The sequence below is a fragment of the Hoplias malabaricus genome, chromosome X1 (assembly GCF_029633855.1).
Source record: "Hoplias malabaricus isolate fHopMal1 chromosome X1, fHopMal1.hap1, whole genome shotgun sequence".
Lineage (NCBI taxonomy): Eukaryota > Metazoa > Chordata > Actinopteri > Characiformes > Erythrinidae > Hoplias > Hoplias malabaricus.
In genome coordinates this window covers 15000033-15018148 of record NC_089818.1, presented here as the reverse complement: position 1 = coordinate 15018148, position 18116 = coordinate 15000033, and the positions used below count along the sequence as shown (strand labels likewise).

The 18116-nt window shown below is 40.2% G+C and overlaps 1 pseudogene; it reads right to left on the bottom strand.

Annotated features, from left to right (window-relative positions):
* Positions 1–174: 174 nt before the first annotated feature.
* Positions 175–16606, bottom strand: LOC136675876 (mitofusin-1-like; annotated as a pseudogene).
* Between the last annotated feature and the right edge of the window lie 1510 nt (positions 16607–18116).

The window sequence follows — 18116 nt, the reverse complement described above, 5'->3', positions numbered from 1 at the left end:
TGGACCCACCGCGACCCTGAACTGGATAAGCGCTTACAGATAATGAATGAATGAATGAGTATTCATTTATATGCTACCTTTCCCTGACACAATATGCCACAAAAAATGTAGCAAACAATTACCCTAGAATTAATAGCAACAGTAGTTAAAGAAATTGAACTTTCCAGAAAACTGTCAGAGGAAACACATGATTTCCTTCACTTTCTCATGTAGGTGGCAGTGTGTGTGATGGGAGAGTCCTAAATGACCACATGAAATAGGCAACAAATAATAATTTCGGAGAAAATCAGACGTGTTTTAAAATACTCTGGTTGAAATATATGTTAGAAATGATATTTTGTTATTAACAGACAAAAATACAGTTTTTAAATAGAAATAATTTAAGGAGTAACATAGACAATCAAAATGACATTAACGGAAAAGAATTGCATTTAGTGATTTGTAAAAAATGATGAGTAGGTTTAAGTGAATGTGAGCAGCACTGGGGGGTCAGTTTTACTCTAGTTCTACTGCTGTGTGTTTAGATATTGCGCCGAGAAAGAATCCAGTTGCGATTCCAGATCCGTGGCCTTGTTCCTACAGACAGAACAGAGTTCATGGTGAAATTAGTAAACACCTTCAGACAGTTAAAAAACAGCTTTACCTACTGAGCCATTTTTAACAATACTCCATAAATTGTCTTATTTAGGTGTGTCTCAGTTCGAGAAGAGAAGAGTGTCCTTTTGCTACATTTTAGGCTTCAAACATAAAGATATACAATTTTATTTTTTTGTGTAGAATCAACAACAAGTGGGACACAATCGTGAAGTGGAATGAAATTTATTGGATGTGTCAAATTTTAACAAATAAAAAACTGAAAAGTGGGGCGTGCAATATTATTCAGCCCCTTTCCTTTCAGTGCAGCAAACTCACTCCAGAAGCTCAGTGAGGATCTCTGAATGATCCAATGTTGTCCCAAATGACTGATGATGATAAGTATAATCCACCTGTGTGTAATCAAGTCTCAAGGTTCTGTTCAAAGCGCAGAGAGCATCATGAAGACCAAGGAACGCACCAGGCAGCTCTGAGATACTGTTGTGGAGAAGTTTAAAGCTGGATTTGGATACAAAATATTTCACAAGCTTTAAACATCCCAAGGAGCACTGTGCAAGTAATCATACTGAAATGGAAGGAGTATCAGACCACTGCAAATCTATCAAGTCCCAGCCGTCCCTGTAAACTTTCATCTCGAACAAGGAGAAGACTGATCAGAGATGCAGCCAAGAGGCCCATGATCACTCTGGAGGAACTGCAGAGATCTACAGCTGAGGTGGGAGCGTCTGTCCATAGGACAACAATCAGTCGTACACTGCACACATCTGGCCTTTATGGAAGAGTGGCAAGAAGAAAGCCATTTCTCAAAGATATCCATAAAAAGTCAAGCCACCTGGGAGACACCAAACATGTGGAAGAAGGAGATCTGATCAGATGAAACCAGAATCAAACTGTTTGGCCACAATGCAAAACGATATGTTTGGCGTAAAAGCAACACAGCTTATCACCCTGAACACACCATCCCCACTGTCACACATGGTGGTGGCAGCATCATGGTTTGGGCCTGCTTTTCGTCAGCAGGGACAGGGAAGATGGTCAAAATTGATGGGCAGATGGATGAGGAAGAAAACCTGTTGGAGTCTGCAAGAGACCTGAGACTGGGACGGAGATTTATCTTCCAACAAGACAATGATCCAAAACATAAAGCCAAATCTACAACGGAATGGTTCACAAATAAACGTATCCAGGTGTTGGAACGGCCAAGTCAAAGTCCAGACCCGAATCCAATCGAGAATCTGTGGAAAGAGCTGAAGACTGCTGTTCACAAACGCTCTCCATCCAACCTCACTGAGCTCGAGCTGTTTTGCAAGGAGGAATGGGCAAGAATTTCAGTCTCTCGATGTGCAAAACTGATAGAGACATACCCCAAGCGACTTGCAGCTGTAATTGCAGCAAAAGGTGGCGCTACAAAGTATTAACGCAAGGGGGCGAATAATATTGCACGCCCCACTTTTCAGTTTTTACATTTTTAAAAAAGTTTGACACATCCAATAAATTTCATTCCACTTCACGATTGTGTCCCACTGGTTGTTGATTCTTTATGTTTGAAGCCTGAAATGTGGCAAAAGGTTGAAAAGTTCAAGGGGGCTGCATACTTTCGCAAGGCACTGTATCTGCAGGAAATGAACAAAAATAAAAATACAAAACAAAATTTCCAATAACTGATACTGTACAATATAATTTTTAAATAAAAATTCAGATATGAATTACTCATAGTTTGCTAAAGTATAATAACAAATATCGGAAAATAGGTTCAGATTCACAGGGAATACAGATCGGTGATATGATCTATCGGTCCGGCCCTACAACAATGTGCTGAATGAGCGTGTATATTCTGTAAACTCCTGCTCAGTCTCTCATGTACCTGAGAGTTTTGGAGTGTTTCTGGACGCTGTCCAGACGCTGGATCTTGGCATTGAGTTTACGGATCTCCGTCTCCAGCTCCATCTCACTCTTATCCACCTGCTGACACATGCGGGAAAAAACCCCCACCAGCTCCCTGCGCAAAAACACAGACAGTGACCTTCGGTTCGGATGATATACTCTAGGTGTGAATGTGTGTATTCTCCCTTTTTAAACGGTGAATCCAGCTTTTGTGAAGTATGGATACAAGTGTTTCTCTAGAGTGCTCTATCCAGTGCCTTTGCAATGAAGCCTGAGTGCGGTTTGTGATTCAGATGGTTAGATCTTCCTGGCTGAATGCCATCAAATCCTCAAAGAATTCTACCAACCAATAGTTTAAAGCCTTCTGAAAAAAGTTACTGTTATTGTAGGTGTTACTAATCCTCTGTTATGTTACAAGTGAATGGCTAGACTCCTTCTCACGCATTATCTCGAGTGTAAAAGGCGTTGTTCAAAGCAGCAGTTGTTCAAGTCTGGTGCTAATATAGGATGGAGGAACAGTTAAATATGTCTAGTGCGCTTTATTGCTATTAAGAAAAATGTTTGATCACTGGATTGTCCACTCACTGTTGGACCTGGAGGCCACAGTTGCTGCTGGTGATATGGGAGATTGCCTGCAGCCTCTGAGTGGCGAAATCCACAAACTGCTGCTTCAGGGCTTTTTCTCTGGAGCTGTTGGTCCATGTCAGCTTCTCGTATAAGTACAGCAGACCGTAGAGGCTTACCGAAAAGACAATGAACCTCCAGCCCACCGAGCGCCACACCTGCAAGAAGACCAACACCTTACACTGTTCCAACTATCCCTTTAAGGTGAAAACATTGTGTGTATACAATGTTTGGAGCAGCTGCACATACCAGCTAATGTCTAGAGAGGTATAACCCTTCTCAGTACTGGGCTGTAAATTACTGCATCTATGTTCACTGGAGTGATAGAGTTCCATCCAATACCTTTGGGATGAGCTGGAGTGATGTTTGTGATCCAGAACTAATCATCCAACATCCATACATGACCTTATGACTGAAGGCTATCAAATCTTCACAGGTAAATGGGTGCTAAAAAGGTTTGGACAGATATAGTACATTACCACTCCACCAATGGCCAGTACACTCATGGACGCCCGGGAGGTGAGCGAGGCCAGTCCGTTCGCCATGGAAACGGCAATCTCCTCCTGGGCATGGGTTCCAACTGGAGCACAGTGAGAGGACGCCTGAGATCAGAGGCAAATAACAACAATAAGAATTAAAGGAATTTAACTCAGAATTTAAGATAACAGTTACGTCTGCAGAGTGTAATCCTCTCGACGTGTCTGCACAGAAAGTTTTTACATGTAATCATAGTCCACGTATGTTAGAGGCACCCTCCCTCTCCCATCACACTCCAGTGTGGGTTATTTGTATGCTGAGATAACATAACTGGGCAGATAATATTCTCCTCCATGTGTGTTGAGCTCCAAGGCAGCAAAAGATGTTTTGGCGAAAACTCTTCTTCAGAGAAGTCAAACTGGGTCAAAGTGACACAGAGAATATCTGTGCCCTATATCAACCCCCACCTCCAAACACACACACACACACAAACACACACAAGAAAACAGTTGGTCATATATGCTTTACTCTGAGGTTCTTGTCCAGAATGGTCAGAGCCTGCTTGGCTTTAGCCGGCCCAAGGAAACGGTTGACCAGTGCCGTCCAGCCGAGAGAAAACTGAAATTCTATGTCCTCCTGGAAGTCCGCACAGAGAGTGTTTATGTTCAGCTCATAGTTCATCTCAAACCTCCTGCTTGGAAGGTGCATGTGCAGGTGACATCGGGCAGCAGGGGGCAGCAGAGGACTGATGGTGTCTAGAGGAGAGGATAGGCAATGGACAATAGTCTTTGAACCTTATATATATATTGATAATAACCATATAGTTATACACCAATGCTGTCAGCCAAAATAGTCACTGCTCAGGACATTGAACAACATTATTAACTTGAATGTTAATGTGAGAAGACCATTAGCATTTCTCATTTCTCTTGCTGTATTTATCAATCAATATACAATCTACAAAGATACAGCGTCATAGCCTGATTATGACATCACTAGTCAAATTACATGTTTGGTTAATTTCCTAAATACACACACACACACACACACACACACACACACACATATATATATATATATATATATATATATGAAGATATTAGACAAATATTAAATATAAAATGAATTACATTTACATATCAGGATAGTGTTTGTGTTTAGCACCAGTTTGTTAAATTGATCAAATAAACAGTATGTGTACATGTGAGAAACTAACATATCAATCGGTCCATTTGTGTTTGCTTGTACCTATAAAGTCTCTCTGAGATGAGAGCACAAAACCCCCAATGCTGCTGGAGCATCGAAGTGCCAGGTTCCTCACCATCCTCTGCTCTATGTACGCAATCATTTTCTGTAAAAAGAAGTTTAAATATATTTCAATATAGAGCAACTGCCCCCCCCAACCCCCGGATTTAACTGAGCAATTAGGTAAGAGCCTCCCATTAGTTAATTACTGCATGGGTGATTATGTTTCAGCTGGCAACAAGTTATTCAACTCTAACTGATGCAGTGGTCGTGGTCCATCCTGTGGTCATGGAAAAGGCATTAATCTGTTTCAGAAAGATTAAATTAGTGGCATGCATCAAGCAGAGATACCATTTAAGGAGATTTCTGAAACAACTAAAATCAGTTTAAGAACTGTTCATTCATTCATTGTCTGTAACTGCTTATCCAGTTCAGGTATGTGGTGGGTCCGGAGCCTACCCGGAATCACTAGGCACAAGGCGGGAACACACCCTGGAGGGGGCACCAGTCCTCCACAGGGTGACACACACTCACACACTCATACTTATGGACAGGTTCAAGAAGCCAATCCACCTACCAACGTGTGATTTTGAACAGGGAGGAAACCAGAGCACCTGGAGGAAACCTACACGGATACAGGGAGAACACACCAAACTCCTCACAGACAGTCATGTGGAGCAGGCCTTGTACCCCCAACCTGGGTTAAGAACTGGCCAACACATTAACTAAATATCTACAACACATTAACTAAATATCTACAACACATTAACTAAATATCTACAACACATTAACTAAATATCTACAACACATTAACTAAATTGTTGCAACTAAATATCAACAATTCAAAACTTCTGTGCTGGGGCTTAAATAATCACATATCTATCATCATTTCCCAGACTCTACACAGTGACCAGACTTTAAGACGCTTCCTGTGAAATCCTCTTAAGGCGGCGACGTTTTAGAATCCTCAGTGACAAATTAAACATGAACATAGGTCTAAAAGTAGTCTGTCCGTCAAGAACATATTTTAAACGTAAATGGACGTCCAAAATCCATCTTAATAAGTTAGTTAAGTGGTGACCAATTAATAACGTCAATGTACGTCCAAAATACGTCTAATAGTCGTCTTTTCAATGTCTGTGTTTGGATGTCTTTTCAACTTTCATTTTCAACCTTAGGAGAACGTTGATTAGACGGCAGTCATTACGTTATTTTAACGTTGAATCAACTGCTAAATGTTTACTGGGTTCACTCATTTATAGACAATGGGCCTTTGTAAACACATCAGACTGGTTTTCAGCACAAAAACAGACTGGAGAGCAGCAAATGGTGAGGAAACATCTTCTGAATTTTTTGAATACACTCGTGAATGACTCGGACATCAGAAGAGAGTATTTACTGGGACTCACAGCTTTGTACATGGCCAAGGCATCAGGTGCAGGGCTGAAATCTGAGCAGAACTCATCCACTATTACAGACAAGATGTGAATCTCCTCCAGCAAGGCACTAGCGACCTGAAGAATAACAGCAGTAAAATTAAGCAATCTGCAAATCTTACAGCTTTTCTTGGAAACAGTGAACTCTATCTGCTCATGTGGCTCTGTACCTTGGCTGAGACGTCATCAGCAATGACCTTGATCCTGTCTTTGGTTTCCTCAGTCAGGAAATTGAGCTGATTGCGCACAAACTCCAGGCGATCCAGGAGAGCCTCTCTTTCCTCCAGAGACAGAACCCTGAAGAGAGAGGTCCAAAGACTTCAGCTTCTCACCTTCAGCTGGAGCTACAAAATCCATGAGTATCATGAACATCACTCCAGAGAACTCAGTCCCACTGCTCCACAAGCTGATGCTGGGGGAGTGGGTGGATATACCCCTCTAGCCAACACTTGCCATTGAGCAAGGTGACTTTAGGAGCATCCATTTCTCTTTTAATTCTTTTCTATGGAGATTATACAAGCTGCATGTGCACATTTGACTGTATGTGAACATTATAGATTTCCAGAACTAATCTCCCAATGCCAGTACCTCACCTCACTCAGGTTTACAGAGCTGAATATCATTAAATCCTAAAAGAAATAGTCCAACATCTGTTCATGTTAGAGTTTCTCCTGTTGGTTCTGTCACCTCATCAATAAAAATGAATCCAGATCCACATGCCCATGGGTGTTGTTTTTCCGTGGAGCCTGAGCCGCTCTTTTGTTTACCCACATTTTCCTCATTCCTTTTCTATTCCTTTGAAGTTTTTCTATATTGATTGATCTCAACATTTATCAAAATATTAAAGATTTGTCACACTGTGACAAAAGACACACACACACACACACATACACACACATACACACACATACCCACATTACTCAAAAGGAAAGGAACATTTTCTTACCACAAAAATGTAATGATATTTATGTCTTGTGTCATAAAAACATTCTTAGGGCATTACCACCTCAAGAATTTAAAGAAGCTAAAATATTAAGAAGAGATTAAAATAATAAATTAATGAATAAATACTCCCAAATGCTGAGCTGTAAACAATAAAAAAAAAACACACACAAACACTTGAATTAAACCTATTATAGTCTTGTATTCTCATGTTTATGCGGTCTCCTTTGTTCATTTACCATAATAGCATGAGTATACGCGCCTGTTGGTGTGCAGCTGGCTGTGCTAACTGGGATTAGAAATGAAGGTTTATTGAGGTCTATTACCCAAAGCTTATCATCGTTTTCAAGCACAAATTTATCACGAAACAAATTGATAGCGCTTTATCACCCAGCACTACCCACCGTGTATGAATGAATTTTGTTAAATTGAGCCCAAAAAAGAGCTCAGAACTCACTTCTTTTCAGCAGATGTGATGTTAATGGCATCCATGTTGGCTTTGATGGACTCTGTGATCTGCCGGGCTCGGATCGTGTGCTGCTCGAACTTAGTCTTTACCGAGGAGTGGGAGATGAACTCCTAAGAAACAGACAAGTCAGAAACACTACAAACAACATTACACACAGAGAAAACAATGATGCAAACTGTGAGATGGACCTGGTGTTAAATAGAGTCTTCAGATTAATGCCATAATGATGCAAAACCATCGCTTCATTTGAATAATGACAGGATATTACCCATGGAAATAAATTTAATGCACATTTGAATGCACAAGTCTTACATCCTCCCACTGAAGATGGAAAAGTACATTTTGGAAAATATCAGTTTTGGAATTACTTTTTTTTACCACATAATTTAATTTTACTCGTTGATAAAAATATATGGATATCCTCATACAGGCAAGACCCCCCCCCCCAAAAAAAAAAAAAAAAAAAGAGGAGAAGAATTCTACTTCAATATTAACATCCTACAGTGCAAACCCAATTCCAAAAACAGTTGGGACAAAACATAAAATGTAAATGACAACAGAAAGGTGTGTATTATGTGTGAAAGAGAGTCAAGGCTTTGTCAAAAAAGTGGCAGTAAATAATGCAGCATTTTAAGTGCCATGCACTTAACTGTAGATTTAACTCTACAACACGTAATATCATCAACAGATTGGACAAAGCTTTGTGTGAAAAGATCAAATGACTGTTTTGAAACTGTAAAAAAGTTTGGGCCCGTAGAAAAGTTCCAGCTGAAACAAACACAAGGTGTGGAGGATGAGCTCCCACACGCAGTTCTCCGCTGAAGTCTCAGCACTCGCTAAAGGTAGAAACTAGTTTATCTCAAGGATGAGGCACTCAAACCTCGCCAGAGAGGAATCTATGAGGAAGGCCAAGCATCTCACACTTCACAGAGCCAGGGGAGGGACAGTCATCACATCACGGCTCCACTTCTGGGAAGAAAGCTTTTCACACATCTCTGGCCTAGACTAAATAACAAAGAGATGTGGGCCAGGAGCTGTTTTCCAGAGGATTTTCCAAGCTCACTCCTCCCTTCATCTTAATTGTTTTCAGTCTTTCTTTTTTGTCCAGACGGTGATTATTCTGGAGCTGAACCACCTCACCTCAAACGTTCTCTCAAAGCTTTGGAACTCCTGCAGTCTCTCCTGGAAGCCTTCGGCCAGAGCAGCACCTAGAAATGTAAAAATAAGAAAGAGATCATAAGATCATGCACAATTTCATCTCCATGATACAGTCCAGCAGTGTACAACTCACTTCTGTGAGGTTACACATTCAGGCTCACACTTCACACCGTTTGACTCTGATGACCTCACACATGAATTATTAGTAATGTCTGATGACTTATATTCAGTTTGGCTATTCTTTATTTTTTTCCTGGGCTTCTTCCAAAACAGAGTGGAGAGAAGAAAGAACCTTAACCCTGTAACCTGAAGAATTATTATTCAGCAATTCATCTTAAAACTCCTTCCTCGATCCAGCTACTGTAAATTATCCTATAAATAGTAGGAAGCTAATGCTAATGCTAATGCTAGACCAAGACTCTTCATAATAAAGCTGACCAAATTTATTAGGGATAATCAGTTTTAATCAGATTTGACCTGGGGCCGATTTGTTGTACAGAAAATACTTATCCTACACACACACACACACACCTATGTTTAGATTTGGCTTAGAATTATGCATTTCTATCTGCATTTTAAGTTACACACAAACATACTGCTGGTTCAATCACCGGGAGTTCACAAGCTCATATCTGACCATGCTCTTCAGGTTTGTGAGTGAGATGGTCCACCATCTCTTCATTGCTTCACAGTGTAAAACCAGTGTGTGTGTCTGTCAGCTGATGTGACACATCTGGACACTTGGCGCTCTCCCCTGGCTTGCTATCACTGTCCAGTAGCAGTACATTAGCAGCAGTTTGAAAAGAAGCAGTGTCTGGTTTCTTGAGTCTCAGAGGAAGCACGTGCTAACCCTCACACTCCCTGGTTATGTGTGATCAATGGAGACCAGCTTTTGGTTGGACTTGGCAATGGCTAACAACTTAGGATTGAACCCTAGTCTTCTGAATAGGCAGCAGTTTACCCACAACACTACACTAATTACCACATTTATTTCTGCCACATAAAGGTTTCTCCTACAAAAATTGGAAAAAGGAGACACCATTCATTTATAAAACGTGGTATTTACTGAACCCACCAGACTCTGGCATGCCCTGGGCTCTGTGGATCCTGGCACTCAGAGCCTCTTTGGCCGAGACGAAGAAAATGCGGTCAGTCGCCTGGTCAGGGGTCGCCACCTTCAGCTCATCCACCAGAAAACTCACACACCGCTCCATATGCTGCTTCCGCACCTGAGAAACATGAAGAGAGAGGGTTTAAACCCATCTGTGAACCCAGTCAACTCACACCTGTGGACCATTTCACACACTCACCCAGTCACTCACACACTCTCATCTGTGGACAATTTCATACACTCACCCAGTCACTCACACACTCACACCTGTGGATACAGCAAATCCAGATGTATTTATTTATTTGATTGGGGTGTTTGTTGTTTACTTTTCACATGCTCTCTGATATTTCTCCTGACTCTTTGTTCATTTGAACTCATTTAACCTGTTGCCTGGTCCTTCTTTTGACTCTTTTTGTTTGCTGAAGGTGTAAAGCACTTTGTTGCAGTGTCAGTTGTATATTATAACTGTTACTTATTTGTTTATTTATAAAATCAGTGCACAACCCCTAAAGATTTTCACTCACACTGTCCAGATACCCTGGCTCGGTCTCAGACGCGTCCCAGCGGTTGTTTAGGATGAAGATGTTGGGCTTTGAAATGCGCTCGCTCACTTTATGGAAAAAATGCTTTTCCTTAAAAGTAGAACACAGACAAAAGACAAAGACAAAGAGTCCAGACCAACACGGTTAGATCTGAGAGGTGATGAAGTGATGATGTGATGTAGCTGTGAAGGTTTTTCCACTCACTGTGTTCATGAGAGTGGACTCTGAGTTGGCCACAAGCACAAAAACATCAGCGTCCAGACAGAACTTGTCGATCCAACTGTCCAGCTCCGAGGTCACATCTGTACCTGGACTGTAGGAGCATCAGGGCCACTTTCAGCACCGCTACAAATGTTACTAAATAAACATTTTTGAAGATGCTACATGTGTAAAATTATTTAATCAGAATGGCTACACAGGTTTCTAATCAGTAGCAGTTAAAATATAAAAGTGGAGGTAAGTTCATAGAATCCATTAATACTGAGAACTTCATAAGAATTGTTATTATTACATAATATACTTACAAATATACCTTTTTAAATGTGGTAAAAATCGAATGAATTGCTCGAGTTAAATTTTAAGTCACTGACATCCAATAATCCAAAGTGCTAATTTATTTAGACTGAGATTCAGTTTGTAATAAATTGTATAGACATATACATTGATAGATGAAAAGAGAGAAGTACACAATATCTAGAAACACATTTTAATGATCTAATATCTAGAGTAAAGCTATATTAAACTGACTTTAGATAAACTCAATAGACAGAATGGTTTGTATTTCAAACTTGATCCAAGTTCACTGCAGATAACTCAACAACACATTAAACCATTAAAAACAAAATAATAGCATATTATTTATGATTTAATAACATTCATTCATTCATTCATTATCTGTAACCGTTTATCCAATTCAGGGTCGCGGTGGGTCCAGAGCCTACCTGGAATCATTGGGCGCAAGGCGGGAATACACCCTGGAGGGGGCGCCAGTTCTTCACAGGGCAACACACACACACACTCACACCTACGGACACTTTTGAGTCACCAATCCACCTACAAACGTGTGTTTTTGGACTGTGGGAGGAAACCGGAGCACCCGGAGGAAACCCACGCGGCCACGGGGAGAACACGCCAACTCCTCACAGACAGGATTTAATAACATATTTCTTAATATAAATAAATAATACATACTTGCAATACTTTTTTATTTTAATCTCTTTGGGTTATGTACCAAAGTTATAGAATAATGTTAAATAATGCTTATAATAGAGATTTAAAAATGCCAAATATCAGACTGAGCTTTTTGCTTTTTTTAAAGCTTTTTAAAAAGTAAGGTTTAATACATACATTCATGGCTCTTAATACATAGAATTCTAGTTATTCTATGGTTATAAATGTTAGGTTGTCTCTGGCCATTTGAAAGGTCAATAAAAAGAGAGCCCCCCTCAGTGGAGGGCAGATAGAGTGCTGAGAGACTGAGAGCAAACACAGAGCCGGTTCATTAGTTACATCAGCACATCATTTTAATCTCGTGTACAACATATTAAGCCTCACAGACGTCTGAGTGTCTGCCAAGAGCGGCCAGGCTTTCGTCCAGAGAGCCGTCTGATGACCCACAGCCAGAACTGTTTGGAAACTGCTTGCATATGTGTATTTGTGTGTATGTGTGTGTGTGTGTGTGTGTGTGTGTGTCCATACCTGTCCATCAGCACCAGGTCGTCCCTCAGCAGGGCGCACTTGGTCTTGGGCCAAAAAACCCGCACTAAACAACCAGAGTCCAGGTTTCTGTCCATGTGCAGAGCATGAGCTAGTTGATTAACCGTCTGCAGGAAAATGACACAGAAAAAAAGTTCTTTTAGGACATCCCTGGCCTATACTGTGCTCTTTGAGGAAGGCGTTAGACTAGATGTTGGAACATTACTGTGAGGATTTGATGGCATTCACCAATGAGACTAGTATGGTAAGTGAATATTAAGGTCGGGTATTGCTGTTGCTGACTAGTCCTGGATCATTGCTGGATGGATGTTCATCTTCAATCAGTGCTGGGGCTTTAGACCCCTCTGTCTGACACTTGGCATTGAGAATGGTGACGTTTAGCTTATGCCTTTCTATGGAAATTACACAAGCTGCAGCTGAATTGAGTCCACAGTGGGTGAAACTTATAATAAATGAGTTGACTAATTCAAAAAGTGTCCACAAAGATTTGGATGCAGTTCATCTGTTTTCTACCTTGATATTCCTCCTCTCCTCTGAGTCCTCGGTGGTGAGGTAGGCGAGTTCTCGGTCCGTTCCCTCCACGCTGAGGAAGCAGTTTGTGGTGTGACCGATTCCACTAGGCAGCACACGCTCCCTCAGCATGGCATTTATCACTGTACTTTTACCATTACTCGTCCTGCAAAAACATTCAGAAACAGACCTGAACTCCAGGGTCTACTTCAGCACCTCAGCTTTATAACATACATATCGTACATCCACACTCCAGTCCTGTCTTAATGTCACCCTACAAATCAACACTGAAGTCTTTGCTCATATAAAACACTTGTGTGGTCTTGGTGTGTTACTATTTATTCTTGGAGTTTATTTTATGCAGTCTATGTTTTTCTAACTCTTCACTGATTTTTAAGAAAATATTTTATTCAATTTTATCCGAGGGTGGCACGGTGGTGCAGCAGGTAGTGTCACAGTCACACAGTTCCTAGGGTATGAGTGACTGTGAGTAGTTTGGTGTGTTCCCTCGGTGACTGCACAGGTTTCCTCCAGGTGCTCTGGTTCCCTCCCATGGTCCAAAAAAGAAAAAACATACGTAGGTGGATTGGCGACTCAAAATGAATAAGCGGTTACAGTCAATGAATGAATGAATGAATTTTTCCAATTTATATTTTACTTTTTTAACATTAGATAATATTTTTGATGAATTTGTGTCCAATCTCCTTTTATATCTCATTTGTATGTTTTCTTTTTAAAGCACTTTGAATAACAAGCTCAAATTCATTAGGACAGGTCTGGAGCAGTCACACATCAGCCAAAGTTCATCATGCCCAGCGCCAACTGTCAGTCAGAGGGATAATAATTCCCTTAGAATTTGGTTGTGAAGCAGCAGAAGAGTTTTGTCTAATATAATTGTTCTCCGTCTAATTCCTTTGGGATGAGTTGGAATGGTGTTTGTGATGCAGATCCAATCATTCAAAACCAGCACCTGGCCTTGCTGATGTGGCTGCCATAAAATCCTCACAGCCATGTTTCAAATCTTCCCAGAGTAGCAGATGCCGTTAGTACAGTTACCATCACCATTTTAAAATAAACCGAATAGCAGGTGTCCACAGACTTCTGGCCACAACGTTGATTTAACAGATGGAGATTAGGCTGAAGACCTCTGTAACATGTGGAAGGTTAAAGTGTTAACTGCAGTGCCCTCAGTGGTCTGCTGTATTACAGAGCCAGAGGAATAATAGGATTACAATTTTCCTTCATTAACTACAGGACGTGTGTGCCTCCGCCCCTCTAAGCACAATAAAGACTTTCTTGCTGTGTGTCTCGTTTCTTTTGGCAGTGTGGCCGTGACACAAACACGTTAATGACCCATCCTTCTCAGCTGGCACTGTTTACAGACAGTGAAGTCCCACAGGTTAAGCACATCTGTCACCGGGCGTGAGTGTGTGTGTGTGTGGGGGGGTGCTTTTCTTTCAGTTACCTTCCGAAGAAGGCCACCTTCATGTGTCTGCGAGCCAGGACCTCCTTAATAGCTGCCAGCTTTCTGGAGCAGGCCTCAATCTGGACACACTGCTCCTCCTCTGCCACACACTCCAGATCCACACTCCTCCATGTTTCTGTTCAGACCCACACACACAAAACACAAGAAAATGGTTAATCTGAACTCAACCTGCAAAAGCTACTGTGACTTCATTTAAAACACTTGAGTTGCATGTTTGGAGGCAGGGTTCTTTTTTAGCAAAGAAAGCTAATGTAATGAATTATAAATTGTAGTCTGTGTCATGCCATAAAAGGGATTTTGGGTCTATGGTGAGTTTCTATTGAGCCCATAGGGTGACACAGTGGTGGTGTTTAATAAGGCATGGCCAAAAAATATATTCATATTTTCTCATGGCCACAGTATATTAACTTGTGGCTAAAATCTACATATTGTGGACTCAGTATTATCAGTTTATTTTGTGGCTCCTAGTATATTATATATGATATATGCTATTATATATTATATCATTAGCGGCACGGTGGTGCAGTCACACAGCTCCAGCAACCTGGAGGTTGTGGGTTCGATTCCCGCTCCGGGTGACTGTCTGTGAGGAGTTGGTGTGTTCTCCCTGTGTCCGCGTGGGTTTCCTCCGGGTGCTCCGGTTTCTTCCCACAGTCCAAAAACATGCATTGGTAGGTGGATTGGCGACTCAAAAGTGTCTGTAAGTGTGTGTGTGTGTTTGTCTGTGTTGCCCTGTGAAGGACTGGCGCCCCCTCCAGGGTGTATTTCTGCCTTGCGCCCAATGATTCCAGGTAGGCTCTGGACCCACCGCGACCCTGAACTGGATAAGGGTTACAGATAATGAATGAATTATATCATTATATTATATATAAATGGAGTTTTGAAAAAAACCTGGTGGATCTGGTTACACCGAGCACATTTTCCACTCAAATATGGTTGGATTTTCTGATCTATGAGTTTATTAATAGACTAGAATATGCTATTTGCTGAATGCAGCTAACACTGCTGTGCACAGAACTAACATCCTACAGTAGGACCTTACTGACATGCCCCAAACAAACTAGCACACATTGTCAAGCATGGTGGGCTACTTTGTAAAAAGCAAAACTTATATTCTTAGGTTTATAACTCATGTTTGCTCTGCATACTGTTAGAAACCGCAGATCCTACCATTTCAATTAGCGCTAGTGTTGTGAAGCCTGGGAGTAATCCAATGTGGAAAAAAAACAGCTAAAAAACAAGGAGCTCCTTCAAAATGCATGTTTTATTCTGCTATTAAAACTGATTCTACTGCTCAAATACATAAATGACGGTGTTTACTTTCAGTTTCGTTTTGAGTCACGACGTCAACCCACGCTGTCTGCAGGCGGAAAAAACGAGTCATTCAGCAAAAGCATGCAGTTCTTTTTATGTTCACTCTTTTTGTTTATTTATAGTGATTCAAAGTGAATCAAATTATATTGGGTTAGATCACCAAATATAAACTAAAAAGCTTAAATCATTTTTCATTTTGTGGATTCTAAATAAAAAAATAAGTATTATTTCATCATATTTTTAAAAGAATTTTATAATTGTTACTATTATAAGCAGCTGAGTAAATTGCCAATGTACCAAAACTATTTTTATTTGTTGGGATATTGTCCAAATTGGCCGTGAACTATTGGCTGTGACTGTCAGAGTTTTATTAGTCATACATCCTTGAGTTTAGAATATCAAGAAAAATATGTCATCTGATGCTACTATTTTTGTCACAGTAATATTCCATGTAATAAATTACCATCAAAAATGCTTGTGTGTTCAACTAAAAGACACCCCAGACTAACAATTTGTGCAAAGATATCAGGTATTGGAATATGTTTTAGGTTGTACATTGAGAAATATGAAAAAAAACAAAAAAAAAAACATGCGCTTGGTAAAATTTTTGTCAAACCATGGCCAGTTTCAAGAAAATATCAAATATCAGTTAGCATTTAAAGCTCAGGTGGTTACACATTTGAGTAGCCAAAGGTCTTTAGAAAATAAAACAATTACTATGATATAAAGACTATGTAATATAATTACTGTTTAAATTCAATTGAAGGAGGCACTGAAAACAAACAAAATAAATAAATAAATTAATAAAAATAAAAAGGAATAGCAAAATGCTATATAGGTATGATCCATGGGGTTAACCATGGTTTTGTAGTGTAAATATCCAGCTTACACCAGGATGTAGACGTTGACCAGAGAAACAAGCACAAATCCAGTTGTTAATTAAAGACATACTGAAGTAAAAATAGTGAGTTATGTCAACTCACCCTCCACAAACTCAGATCCCTCTTTAACAAAGTCCAGCAGCTGATCAAAAATCGTGCTGATTGTCCTCTTGGCCACCACAAAATGCTGCAAAGGAGAAGCTTCCAACTCCGCCATGTTTACCACTGGAAATAAAGAAGGTATTTTGCGCTTTAAAGAGCAGAGGCTGTCACTAAGGATTCTTGTTTGTGTTATGAAACAGTCATTACACTAACACCTAGTGGCCTGGATGAATCAGTGGCTTTAAAACATGGTCACCACTATGTGTGGGACCCACTCTGTGGAACATAAACTTGTTCATTCAGGGACTACAAAGCAAGCTGATATTCAAACTGTTGAAAAATACACAAACACTACACTTTAGTGTGTAATGTGTAATGATCAAGAGAGAAGAGATCTTTACACTAATGCTCAGCTAGATTGCTTACCTTCTCTTCCTGACTAAGGCCAGAAATTCACCTTCAGTTGCCGGTGTTTTTCCAGTCAGTTTAAACCGGATCTACGCTGTGGTACATTGGTCTGAGATCTCTGTGGTGTTTTATAGATATTCAGTAAGGGATCCTTCACTTTTAACTGAACACATTAGGTGTTTGAAGAGTCGTTAGTCTGATCTGCTGCCACTGAACAACCTGAACAACACAGAGCAGTGTTAAATCCTCTTATCCCCAGCTTTAGGCTGTGGATCCATGCTGCCTCGGTTCTCTACCTGTAATCATCTATTTACAGCAACAGAAAGGTTAATATGTGTGTGCTCATGTCCTACAGTCAAAATGGTGTCAAAATGAAGGAAAAAGATTTATTTTAAAAGTTTTCAAATCATTCCCAAAGTAATTGTAATCCACAAGTAACAAACGTGTAGTGTATAAATATTCAATTTCCAAAAGGTGAATTTGATAAGCATTACTTTACCTTTATTAATTAAAACTTCCATTGTACTAATTTTCACCTTAAACCTGGTTAATTTGACAGAGACACAACAACAGCTCCAGTTTTAATCTCCCTTGTTTGATTTACCATAAATTGGCCATGAGATGGTGCCAGTGTCCACTCTGAAGAACATTCTGCATGAGGTTTTTTATTGATGCAATTAAGTCTCCAGTGCCATAACTGAACCATAAGTGCCAAAAAATGAGTAGATTTGGCCCAAATGTGTCTGCTATCTGGGTCTGTCAACATTTATGATAAATGATATGCTACAATTAGTATTGCAATATTTAATATAAAATTATTATTATATTAACTAAATGTCAGTGTTAACCAGGTGCCATTTTCAGCACTAAAATGAGATCTTCATTTGGGTGAAAAGAAAAATAAAGCACAGACTGAGTGATAAAGGAAGGTGTGGCATTCTGGGTAAAAGCTTGCAATTTTCCTCCTAAATGTCATCATCTTTAACAGCAAGGTCCAGCATATCTGACTCGCACATTTCTGCCCCACCCAGACATCTTTTATTGCTAAGAAATTGAGGACTTGACCTGTATGCATTATAAGAAGACTTCGTATCCACTTACTTTTACAATTTACTAGTGTTTCAGTCACTGAGACGGTTTTGGGGTGCTGGGTGTGAAAGGGTTAAATCTAGAGAAAGTTCGAGGTTCTTTACAGTGGTGATAGGAAACAGGCAAAT